Raw genomic sequence first — 12,170 nt, 5'->3', positions numbered from 1 at the left:
GGCCTATCATTGTAGCTAATTAGGCTAAAGCAATGTTGTTGATGATACTTTCCCAGCATTTCAGTAATTGCAATTATTTATTCCAGTATCAGGAAAAACATAAATTGTAGTCAAGACGTGAGTGCCTAGAGCAGCGCAGGAATAAAGTTTAGAAATGATCATTTCTGCAGCTGCGAAGGAGAAGGCTAGGCTACTTTTGATAAAGAGTTTGTAATTCTCATCAAAATGTTTGTCATATTTCCCTTTCCTGGCGCATCACAGCTTCCAGAAAAACAGTTGTTTCAAACTAGGGATTTCGTGGCTAATATGAGATAATTCTGCTCATAGATGTATGAACTACACATATCCAACCCGAAGTAGGGGGTTTAAAAAATACTTCTTGTACCTAGAAGTGGCATGGTTTCAATTCACCACAAAGGGGCAGCAATAACCTACTCTTTCACTTTTCACAAGAGGAGGATACACTACAACGTTCTGCTCATTCTTAAAGCTGATACTTTGGCTTGCAAAATTGACACCAAGTTAAGGTCTATAGCATAGCTATATGTTTGTGTAACTGTTCAGGATCATTTTGTGGATGTGCAAACTGCAAAATTCCATTGACTTTTGTCTGATGTGAAGTAATGCAAATGTATGATGTGAGAAATACTGATGTTACATTTCAAATATTGATGTTATAACAAAAGTAGCTATGTTGCCCCCAAGGTGCCCCCAGAAGTGAATATTGTATAACTACTCATATGTCTGCCATTTTGTTATTCTAGTATTGAGCATTTCCTTTTCCTTCCAACCTGACAATGGAACTTCATAACTTTTGTTTTTTTCCGTTAGTGGAAACCAATCCTTCCATGGCAAATGGAGTGCGTCGATACTAGACAGACGCCCTAAGTATGATTAGATACGTCCCCGACGAAGTCTGTGTAGTAGACTGTCAGAACCTCATTTAAAACAAGGTTCATTTTAATTGGTTTTAAACCTAAGATGAGGTGGCATTTGAACAAATAAATCCCACTTAGCTTAAATAAAAGAAGAGAAGTAAAAATAAAATATGAAATAAATATAATAAACAGTGAGTGGTGGAAGTCTGAGGATCGTTCAACTGACAGAGAGAGAGATGGTCGTTACAAATGAGCCTTCTCTTTCCTTCCACTTCCAGACGGGACCCGTCCCACCATTGGATTGGCTGCTACAATCAGAGCTGAATTAGGCCTAATATTTATTTCCAGAAACAATTGTACATGTTTTTGCGGGTGCTTTGATTGAACTCCCGGCAGACATGCTGTAGACAGATGTTTAGATGACCTCATGTTTGAAGTAATGTTGATTATGGAAGGGGTGCTGCTTGGCTCTTTCTCTAAATCAACCCCCACCGAACCCCCCAGCTCCCTTTGCTAGACTATGTGTCTCAGACAGAGAGGAGAGGTACATCCTTCAGAATGGTCACACACAGTCGAGTGGGAGTTGTTTTGGCTCAGGGAGGAAGAGGAGATATTTACATTTCCGAAACAATTTCTTTGACAGACAGATGTCAGTAGGGTTGTGGGTGGCTGGGTAAAAATGAAGCATGACCGGCGTATGACAAGCCATCAACATAGTTCTGGGACGGGTTGTCTAACAAACAGCACATTGTGTGAATGCAATCTACAGATAAATAGCTGTCTACAAAGTAGAATAGCAGACTACAAAGTAGAATACAAAATATGTCATTTAACTCTGTGGGTAAATTCATTCTTCTTCTGTTCTTCCTTTATGAAGCATCCATTCTATTGCATGTTACTCTGTTGACTCTGGTTGCATCCCAAATGGCACCCTATTCCCTACAGAGTACCACAGTGTGAGTCATAATACCCATAAAACCCAGCGGTCAAACAGGGAAATGGTTCTGTTTTTCCACCATTCATTTTTCCCATAGGGGATTTTATAAACATTAAGGCCTGTTTTTCAAGTAGGCTTACCCTGGCGTGATGTTTTGATAACCAGGTAACTGTCTGGGACAAGGTGACTTTTATCAATATATTCGCCTGTATTTACCCCCCAAAAATGAAATGCTAATTAGCTGCTAATGTGGCTATTAGCACTACAAATGCAAAGCTGATCTGGACAAGACTGCGAATCGAGGCAAAGGTAAGAATCTCTGGATTAACTGTCTAATATTAGCTAAATTCTGTAATGAATAAATTGACAAAATGTCTTTGAAATGACAATTCTGGAACTGACACCTTTGCTAACAGTACCTGTTAGCAAAGGTGTCAGCTAGAGATGACGAGCAGGAGCTTGCAGGGATTTCTAGTCTTGCATGATGTCTACTTTGATGCTAATTAGCATTTTTCGAATCTGAGAGTAAATAGAGGTGAATATAATGATTAAAGTCACCTTGTCCGAGAGAGATTTACATATTTATCAAAACTTCACTCCAGGGAAACACTACACGAAACACAGCCCTTATTTTAAGTGAACAATGGAAAAAAGTATTGGAACCATTTCCCTGTTTGACCGCTAGGTTTTATGGGTATTATGACACCTCCACTGTGGAGCTCTATATAGCACACTACTTTTGAGTCCCCATGGGCCCTGGTCAAAAGTAGTGCACTACGCAAACAAATAGGGGGCCATTTGGTCGTGTGTAACCTAGTTTAATTGACAGAAACTACCTCATTTAGATTTTAGAATGGGGAAAAAAGTTGACTGCAACCAGGCTTGAGGTGTAATGGGAACAAATGTAGCATGGACACATGAAAGCCATGCTTCCTGAAATAGATCTGATAGCGGTCTTACAGGTAGGTATAAGATCCAGCTAAAATGGGCAAAGCTGAAATGCTTCATGATTTAAAGTAGAAATACCAACTCATGCCATCTTGGTTGTGAGACATACTGATGTTATTGATTGGGGGGGAAAATGTCTGTCATGATTTACAGCGGGTTTTTTTTGTTGCAGTAAATTGGTTGTTAATATCTGTCTCAAAGGAGATATTGTGCCATTTGATAGATATTTAATGTTCGCATAAATGAGGACTGTAGGCTACCTGTTAATGAGCAGTTTGTGTGAGGAGAGAGTGGTTGGGTGGCCTAGTGGAGATTTAGTCAGTGCTGTGATGTACAACCCTCAGACCAGCCGCTGACGTTATCTTAATGATATGATTAATGGAACTAGGTCACTGACTGAGTGGGGGAGCGGAGCGCGCAGTGTGTAGGAGGAAACTTCTCTGTTGTGATCACTAAATAGTTCAAGATAGCAGTAAACGCACACACACACAGACACACACACAGAGACACACACACACGCACACACAGGCCATCAATCATGCATGTTAGGTTGCTGTGAGCAGTAAGGATAATTGCGGTGTTATGTTAGGAGCATAATCAGCAGGATAATTATGATTGTTCGACATGGGAGGCTGTGTCTGGACTATCGCTAGTCTCATTTACCAAGGAACAATTATTACAATGAGTTGAGGGAAATGCAGCCAGTCTGTGGTTGTCACTTGTAGGGACAACGTTTTGGGTCATTTTGTGAATGTGTACTTGGATGTTCTCTCTATCGTTCTCATCTGTAGTTTTTATGCGACAGCTGTGATGGAAACAGGAAGTTTCGGTAGAATTTTGTAAATGCCGACAGATCATTTGTTCGTTTGACATGGTGTGGTGTTTTTTGTGTCTGTAAAATTAATTATGCGAGGAATGGCGTTGGAAACACTTTTATGAGCAGATATTGATATAATAAACATCATATCGAAGTAAACTTAGAGTCACGCAATGATATGGTGTGTGGTCCTCCCACTACAATTCAGGAAGCATGCAGTTTATTAGGCTACAGATTCAAATAAATGATGATGAACTTCACAAATCAAATCAAATCAAATCAAATTTTATTTGTCACATACACATGGTTAGCAGATGTTAATGCGAGTGTAGCGAAATGCTTGTGCTTCTAGTTCCGACAATGCAGTAATAACGAGCAAGTAATCTAACTAACAATTCCAAAAAAAAACTACTGTCTTATACACAGTGTAAGGGGATAAAGAATATGTACATAAGGATATATGAATGAGTGATGGTACAGAGCAGCATAGGCAAGATACAGTAGATGATATCGAGTACAGTATATACATATGAGATAAGTATGTAAACCAAGTGGCATAGTTAAAGTGGCTAGTGATACATGTATTACATAAGGATGCAGTCGATGATATAGAGTACAGTATCAACGTATGCATATGAGATGAACAATGTAGGGTAAGTAACATTATATAAGGTAGCATTGTTTAAAGTGGCTAGTGATATATTTACATAATTTCCCATCAATTCCCATGATTAAAGTGGCTGGAGTAGAGTCAGTGTCATTGACAGTGTGTTGGCAGTAGCCACTCAATGTTAGTGGTGGCTGTTTAACAGTCTGATGGCCTTGAGATAGAAGCTGTTTTTCAGTCTCTCGGTCCCAGCTTTGATGCACCTGTACTGACCTCGCCTTCTGGATGACAGCGGGGTGAACAGGCAGTGGCTCGGGTGGTTGATGTCCTTGATGATCTTTATGGCCTTCCTGTAGCATCGGGTGGTGTAGGTGTCCTGGAGGGCAGGTAGTTTGCCCCCGGTGATGCGTTGTGCAGACCTCACTACCCTCTGGAGAGCCTTACGGTTGAGGGCGGTGCAGTTGCCATACCAGGCGGTGATACAGCCCGCCAGGATGCTCTCGATTGTGCATCTGTAGAAGTTTGTGAGTGCTTTTGGTGACAAGCCGAATTTCTTCAGCCTCCTGAGGTTGAAGAGGCGCTGCTGCGCCTTCCTCACGATGCTGTCTGTGTGAGTGGACCAATTCAGTTTGTCTGTGATGTGTATGCCGAGGAACTTAAAACTTGCTACCCTCTCCACTACTGTTCCATCGATGTGGATGGGGGTGTTCCCTCTGCTGTTTCCTGAAGTCCACAATCATCTCCTTAGTTTTGTTGACGTTGAGTGTGAGGTTATTTTCCTGACACCACACTCCGAGGGCCCTCACCTCCTCCCTGTAGGCCGTCTCGTCGTTGTTGGTGATCAAGCCTACCACTGTTGTGTCGTCCGCAAACTTGATGATTGAGTTGGAGGCGTGCATGGCCACGCAGTCGTGGGTGAACAGGGAGTACAGGAGGGGGCTCAGAACGCACCCTTGTGGGGCCCCAGTGTTGAGGATTAGCGGGGAGGAGATGTTGTTGCCTACCCTCACCACCTGGGGCGGCCCGTCAGGAAGTCCAGTACCCAGTTGCACAGGGCGGGGTCGAGACCCAGGGTCTCGAGCTTGATGACGAGCTTGGAGGGTACTATGGTGTTGAATGCCGAGCTGTAGTCGATGAACAGCATTCTCACATAGGTATTCCTCTTGTCCAGATGGGTTAGGGCAGTGTGCAGTGTGGTTGAGATTGCATCGTCTGTGGACCTATTTGGGCGGTAAGCAAATTGGAGTGGGTCAAGGGTGTCAGGTAGGGTGGAGGTGATATGGTCCTTGACTAGTCTCTCAAAGCATTTCATGATGACGGATGTGAGTGCTACGGGGCGGTAGTCGTTTAGCTCAGTTACCTTAGCTTTCTTGGGAACAGGAACAATGGTGGCCCTCTTGAAGCATGTGGGAACAGCAGACTGGTATAGGGATTGGTTGAATATGTCCGTAAACACACCGGCCAGCTGGTCTGCGCATGCTCTGAGGGCGCGGCTGGGGATGCCGTCTGGGCCTGCAGCCTTGCGAGGGTTAACACGTTTAAATGTCTTACTCACTTCGGCTGCAGTGAAGGAGAGACCGCATGATTCCGTTGCAGGCCGTGTCAGTGGCACTGTATTGTCCTCAAAGCGGGCAAAAAGTTATTTAGTCTGCCTGGGAGCAAGACATCCTGGTCCGTGACTGGGCTGGGTTTCTTCCTGTAGTCCGTGATTGACTGTAGACCCTGCCACATACCTCTTGTGTCTGAGCCGTTGAATTGAGATTCTACTTTGTCTCTGTACTGGCGCTTAGCTTGTTTGATAGCCTTGCGGAGGGAATAGCTGCACTGTTTGTATTCAGTCATGTTACCAGACACCTTGCCCTGATTAAAAGCAGTGGTTCGTGCCTTCAGTTTCACACGAATGCTGCCATCAATCCATGGTTTCTGGTTAGGGAATGTTTTAATCGTTGCTATGGGAACGACATCTTCAACGCACGTTCTAATGAACTCGCACACCGTATCAGCGTATTCGTCAATGTTGTTGTCTGGCGCAATCGAAACATCTCCCAGTCCACGTGATGGAAGCAGTCTTGGAGTGTGGAGTCAGCTTGGTCGGACCAGCGTTGGACAGACCTCAGCGTGGGAGCTTCTTGTTTTAGTTTCTGTCTGTAGGCAGGGATCAACAAAATGGAGTCGTGGTCAGCTTTTCCGAAAGGGGGCGGGGCAGGGCCTTATATGCGTCGCGGAAGTTAGAGTAACAATGATCCAGGGTCTTTCCACCCCTGGTTGCGCAATCAATATGCTGATAAAATTTAGGGAGTCTTGTTTTCAGATTAGCCTTGTTAAAATCCCCAGCTACAATGAATGCAGCCTCCGGATAAATCGTTTCCAGTTTGCAGAGAGTTAAATAAAGTTCGTTCAGAGCCATCGATGTGTCTGCTTGGGGGGATATATACAGCTGTGATTATAATCGAAGAGAATTCTCTTGGTAGATAATGCGGTCTACATTTGATTGTGCAGCCAGTCTGTGGGTGGTGAAAGTGCACGGTGAAGAGCTTGATGCTCTTTTCCAATAAATATCCAAGGTATTATTCTGATGAGATGCTTGACTGCCCTTTGCCAAATAAACATATTATCCACAATATCATCATCTTATTTGTAGCTGCGATCTGTTTATGGCGTCAAATGAGCCTCTAAAGTCCATTGCACACAAGATGGCTCTATTGAGCAAGATGAAACATCATTGAGCAAGCAAACACTGAGCCGAGAGCACAGAGGATGGGTCCCGCGAGCAGAGGATGGGTCCCGCGAGCAGAGGATGGGTCCCGCGAGCAGAGGATGGGTCCCGCGAGCAGAGGATGGGTCCCGCGAGCAGAGGATGGGTCCCGCGAGCAGAGGATGGGTCCCGCGAGCAGAGGATGGGTCCCGCGAGCAGTGGATGGGTCCCGCGAGCAGTGGATGGGTCCCGCGAGCAGAGGATGAGTGCCACTAGAGCACAGACTAGTCGAGAGCGCAAAGGATGTCTCCTGCGAGCGCAAAGGATGTCTCCTGCGAGCGGACAGGATGTCTCCTGCGAGCTGACAGGATGTCTCCTACGAGCTGACAGGATGGGTCCTGCGAGCGGACAGGATGTCTCCTGCGAGCTGACAGGATGTCTCCTGCGAGCTGACAGGATGTCTCCTGCGAGCGGACAGGATGTCTCCTACGAGAGGACAGGATGTCTCCTGCGAACGGACAGGATGTCTCCTGCGAGAGGACAGGATGTTTCCTGCGAGAGGACAGGATGTTTCTTGTGGCAGATGTCTGTGGAGGGGTTCTTGACCACGCTCTGGCTGTCTGAGCATTACACGCTCAGACAGCGGTAATGCTGGAACGTGTCCTAGGCACCGTTGGTGGCCAGGTCACCTCCCTCAGAACCATTGGTGGCCAGGTCACCTCCCTCAGAACCAGTGAACATCTCCAAGTTCTTACAGTGGGACATCAGCACAATCTATAGACAGCACAGAAAAATACAGAAGATGGAACTAGATTTAGTTATGGAGTCGAAGGGCTGGATCACAACTTCAAATCCTTGTCGCTCGAAGTTCTATGCATGATTTACCGAACTAACCGAGTCAATGAGTGTATATGGGGGCTGGACATCACTGAGTGCAGAGGAGAGGGGCAACCTCAGATGAACAGTGTTGTCCATCCCTGCCTCAACTCTGGTCTGGGGAGCACCACATGTCTGAGGAGATGTGAGAGAGAGGGATGTCGCAAAACACTGCGCTAAATCACACACAAGAAAAGTGTTTGCAAACAAAACACAGGTCTGTAATACAGGGTGTATACAGACTGAGTAGACTAATATACACAAAACATATACTGCGTGTACAGTACAAAACATTGCCAGTATCAGACTCAGAGCGTCACAATGGTATATCATACACTGCAACTGGAGGGACAATGGGAAAGTAATGCTGCCTGTTGATGAACTGGTAACCCCACTTTTGAGAAATGGCCCTTGAAAAGTTCCAGTTCAGTTTTTACACTTCATTGTTCACAACCATTCAGCGTCATTCACACCGTCTTAAGCCTTAGTCCCACCCATCTCTTTAAGGATTCACGTGAGTCTATGTACTAATCAGAGTGAGTAAGGTAGTGTAGTAAACAACCAAAGGTTTCAAGCATAAATGGTGAAAGTAGTAGCCTAAAATAAGGAAAAACTCTAGGTAAAAATACACTTTATAAAGAATGTAAGATTAATAAAAGTAGTGCGAATCATGTTGGTGGTAAATGAAATAATCAAAATATGTGTTGTTTATGCTTTACATATCAAGTGTTGTTGTCATCCACACTGCTACTTTTGTCACATGAGATGTTAGCAGCTTTCCACCAGAGTGTTTGTGTCCTGGGTGGCGTCCTGGTAAAACTAATGCATTATCCTCTGCATAGTTGTTGATGAAGTTCACCACTCGTTGCAAGTCCTCATGCTTCAGGTGTAACCTGTTCTTGCTTGCGATGAAAACACATTGAACTTTAGATTTTTATTCAGTACATGGAGACTACTTTCATCACGCACTGATTTTCATCTGCAACAAGTCCTTTGCTGGAAACACCACTGGTGGGGAATTCCACATATTTTCTTTATGCAGATTTGAGAAAATTGGCAGACATATAGTGCTGGGGTGATGTGACTATCGGGAAGTAGAGGTGAAATTCTTATTCAATGAAAGTAGTTCATCTTTGTGGCTTTTTAAAATAATATATTCCATTCAGAAGAAATTGTACCGGTAATGTACATGGGAAAAGACAGTGAGACCATCTCAGTGAATTCAGTTGTAATAGAAACGTGAAGGAATACGTACAGAATACACGGAAACAAAGCAGACCTGGGAGAGAAATCAGTTAAACAAGCCATGCTTAATTGAGCACTTAGTCTAAGTAGTCAAGGGGCAAGGTGAGAGTGACCCTGGTAGAAAGTGTGTGTGTGTGTGTTTTCGCGTCTGTCTGTGTGTGCTTGTGAGTGTTTATGCTCCTGTGTGCGTGTGTTTCCGCGTCTGTGTGTGCTTGTGAGTGTTTATGCTCCTGTGTGTGTGTGTATATGACTAAACCTGTGTAGTAGTGATGGGGGGGATTGATACAGTTACAATGGCTTGCGAAAGTATTCTCCCCTGTTGGCATTTTTCTATTTCTATTTAACATGCCTACCACTTTGAAGATGCATAATATTTTGTATTGTGAAACAAACAAGAAATAAGACAAAACACAGAACTTGAGCGTGTATAACTATTCACCACCCCAAAGTCATTACTTTGTAGAGCCACCTTTTGCAGCAATTACAGCTGCAAGTCTCTTGGGGTATGTCTCTATAAGCTTGACACATAATGCCACTGGGATTGTTGTCCATTCTTCAAGGCAAAACTGCTCCAGCTCCTTCAATTTGGATTGGTACAGCAATCTTTAAGTCATACCACAGACTCTCAATTGGATTGAGGTCTGGGCATTGACTAGGACTTTTCCAAGACATTTAAATGTTTCCCATTAAACCACTCAAGTGTTGCTTTAGCAGTATGCTTAGGATCATTGTCCTGCTGGAAGGTGAACCTCCGCACCAGTCTTAAATCTCTGGAAGACTGAAACAGGTTTCCCTCAAGAATTTCCCTGTATTTAACACCATCCATCGTTCCTTCAATTCTGACCAGTTTCCCAGTCCCTGCCAATAAAAAACATCCCCACAGGATGATGCTACCACCACCATGCTTCACTGTGATGGAATGGTGTTTTCAGGGTGATGAGAGGTGTTGGGTTTGCGCCAGACATTGCATTTTCCTTGATGGCCAAAAAGCTACATTTTTGTCTAATCTGACCAGAGTACCTTCTTCCATCTGTTTGGGGAGTCTCCCACATGCCTTTTGGCGAACACCAAACGTGTTTGCTTATTTTTTTCTTTAAGAAACTGCCTTTTTCTGGCCTCTCTTCCGTAAAGCCTAGATCTGTGAAGTGTACGGCTTAAAGTGGTGCTATGGACAGATACTCCAATCTCCGCTGTGGAGCTTTGCAGCTCCTTCAGGGTTATCTTTGGTCTCTTTGTTGCCTCTCTGATTAATTCCCTCCTTGCCTGGTCCTGAGTTTTGGTGGGTAGCCCTCTCTTGACAGGTGTGTTGTTTGTCTATTTTTTTTAATAATGAATTTAATGGTGCTCTGTGGGATTTTCAAAGTTTCTGATATTTTTTATAACCCAATCCTGATCTGTACTTCTCCACAACTTTGCCGCTGACTTGTTTGGAGAGCTCCTTGGTCTTCATAGTGCCGCTTGCTTGGTGGTGCCCCTTGCTTAGTGGTGTTGCAAACTCTGGGGCCTTTCAGAACAGGTCTGTATATATACTGAGATCATGTGACAGATCATGTGACACTTGGAATGCACACAGGTGGACTTTATTTAACTTATTATGTGACTTCTGAATGTAATTGGTTGCACAAGATCTTATTTAGGACCTTCATAGCAAAGGGGGTGAATACATATGCACCCACCACTTTTCAGTTTTACATTTTTATTTTATTTTTAGAAACAAGTTATTTTTTCCATTTCACTTCACCAATTTGGACTATTTTGTGTATGTTCCCCCCAAATATATTTAAATTACAGGTTGTAATGCAACAAAATAGGAAAAAGGCCAAGGGGGTGAATACTTTTGCAAGGCACTGTACATAACGGGATATTATTTGACAATATTACATTATTATTTTTTCACTAGTTGGCTGGGCCTGCACCAAAACTCCAGTATTCTTCCTTCATAGCTTGTTCTACATCTTCTTTTTAAATAGGTAGCAGCAGAAATATGGCAAGGAATATGTTTGGAACATCAAATTGCAATAAAATCACAGTATCAAATCGCAATAAACATATAATCGTAAGAATCGCAATACATATTGTATCGGCACCTAAGTATTGTAATAATATTGTATCGTGTGGTCCCTGGTAATTCCCAGACCTACTGTGTATAGATATAGGATCTCAATTTGATCAGCAGGACATGCAAACTTGTAGTGTATTCAAGGTTTAAAAAGGCTTCTAAAGTTGATCATTTCCACTTTAAAATTTCAAACTTGATTTGCCCTAACGTAAAATGTATCAACTAGGCTTGGGCGGTATCCAGGTTATCTTACCTTCATACCGACCTTCTGCCATACTGGGATATTCGGTAATACCTGAACTAAACCCCACTGATACTCTCAATCTGAAGGTTAGCAATGCTAACAAATGTATGTCAACTCCCATAGAGAATGCTAACTAAATGCTAATGAGTGCATTGTGAATATTTTGTACAGTTTCTGACCTAAACTATACAAGTGACTCAAAATGCTACTCACAGTTTTCTGCACACACAGAACAAATATAAACCAACAAGGCTCTTAGTCCAGGAGGGGATTCTCTGCTGTTACCAAGTGAGTTGTTGTCATGTTGTGTTGCTAACCTTGCTATGTTGTTGTCTTAGGTCTCTCTTTATGTAGTGCTGTGTTGTCTCTCTTGTCGTGATGTGTGTTTGTCCTATTTTGCCTTTTGGTAGGCCGTCATTGTAAATAAGAATTTGTTCTTAACTGACTTGCGTAGTTAAATAAAGGTTAAATAAAAAATAAAAATGATTGATTTTGGAAGAAGCTAACCACTTAGCAAGATAGCTAACTAGCTACTAAATTAGTAAACCAAATGCACAACTGCAGAGCATTTAGCACATTTTAGACAATTAACTTAATAGTTATAAGATAGCTAACTGGCAAATATTGAGTTGTGAATTCCATACTGTAACTAGATCATCTGGCACGTGCTGCACAACAGTGAGTGACTCAGAAGACTCTGGTCTCTCGTCGTTGTGTGCTTGTAAACACCACGTGACTGGGGACTACCGATCATTTGACAGGTGAAATGAAGAACGCAATGTTCTTTATCTCCTAATGTATTACAAAAGTTGACTGCAGGTATTTACTTAAAAAGTAGGTACAAATATTCAAATATATTAAAAA

This window comes from Oncorhynchus tshawytscha, linkage group LG08 (assembly GCF_018296145.1).
Source record: "Oncorhynchus tshawytscha isolate Ot180627B linkage group LG08, Otsh_v2.0, whole genome shotgun sequence".
Classification (NCBI taxonomy): Eukaryota; Metazoa; Chordata; class Actinopteri; order Salmoniformes; family Salmonidae; genus Oncorhynchus; species Oncorhynchus tshawytscha.
This window is presented reverse-complemented; position numbering follows the sequence as displayed.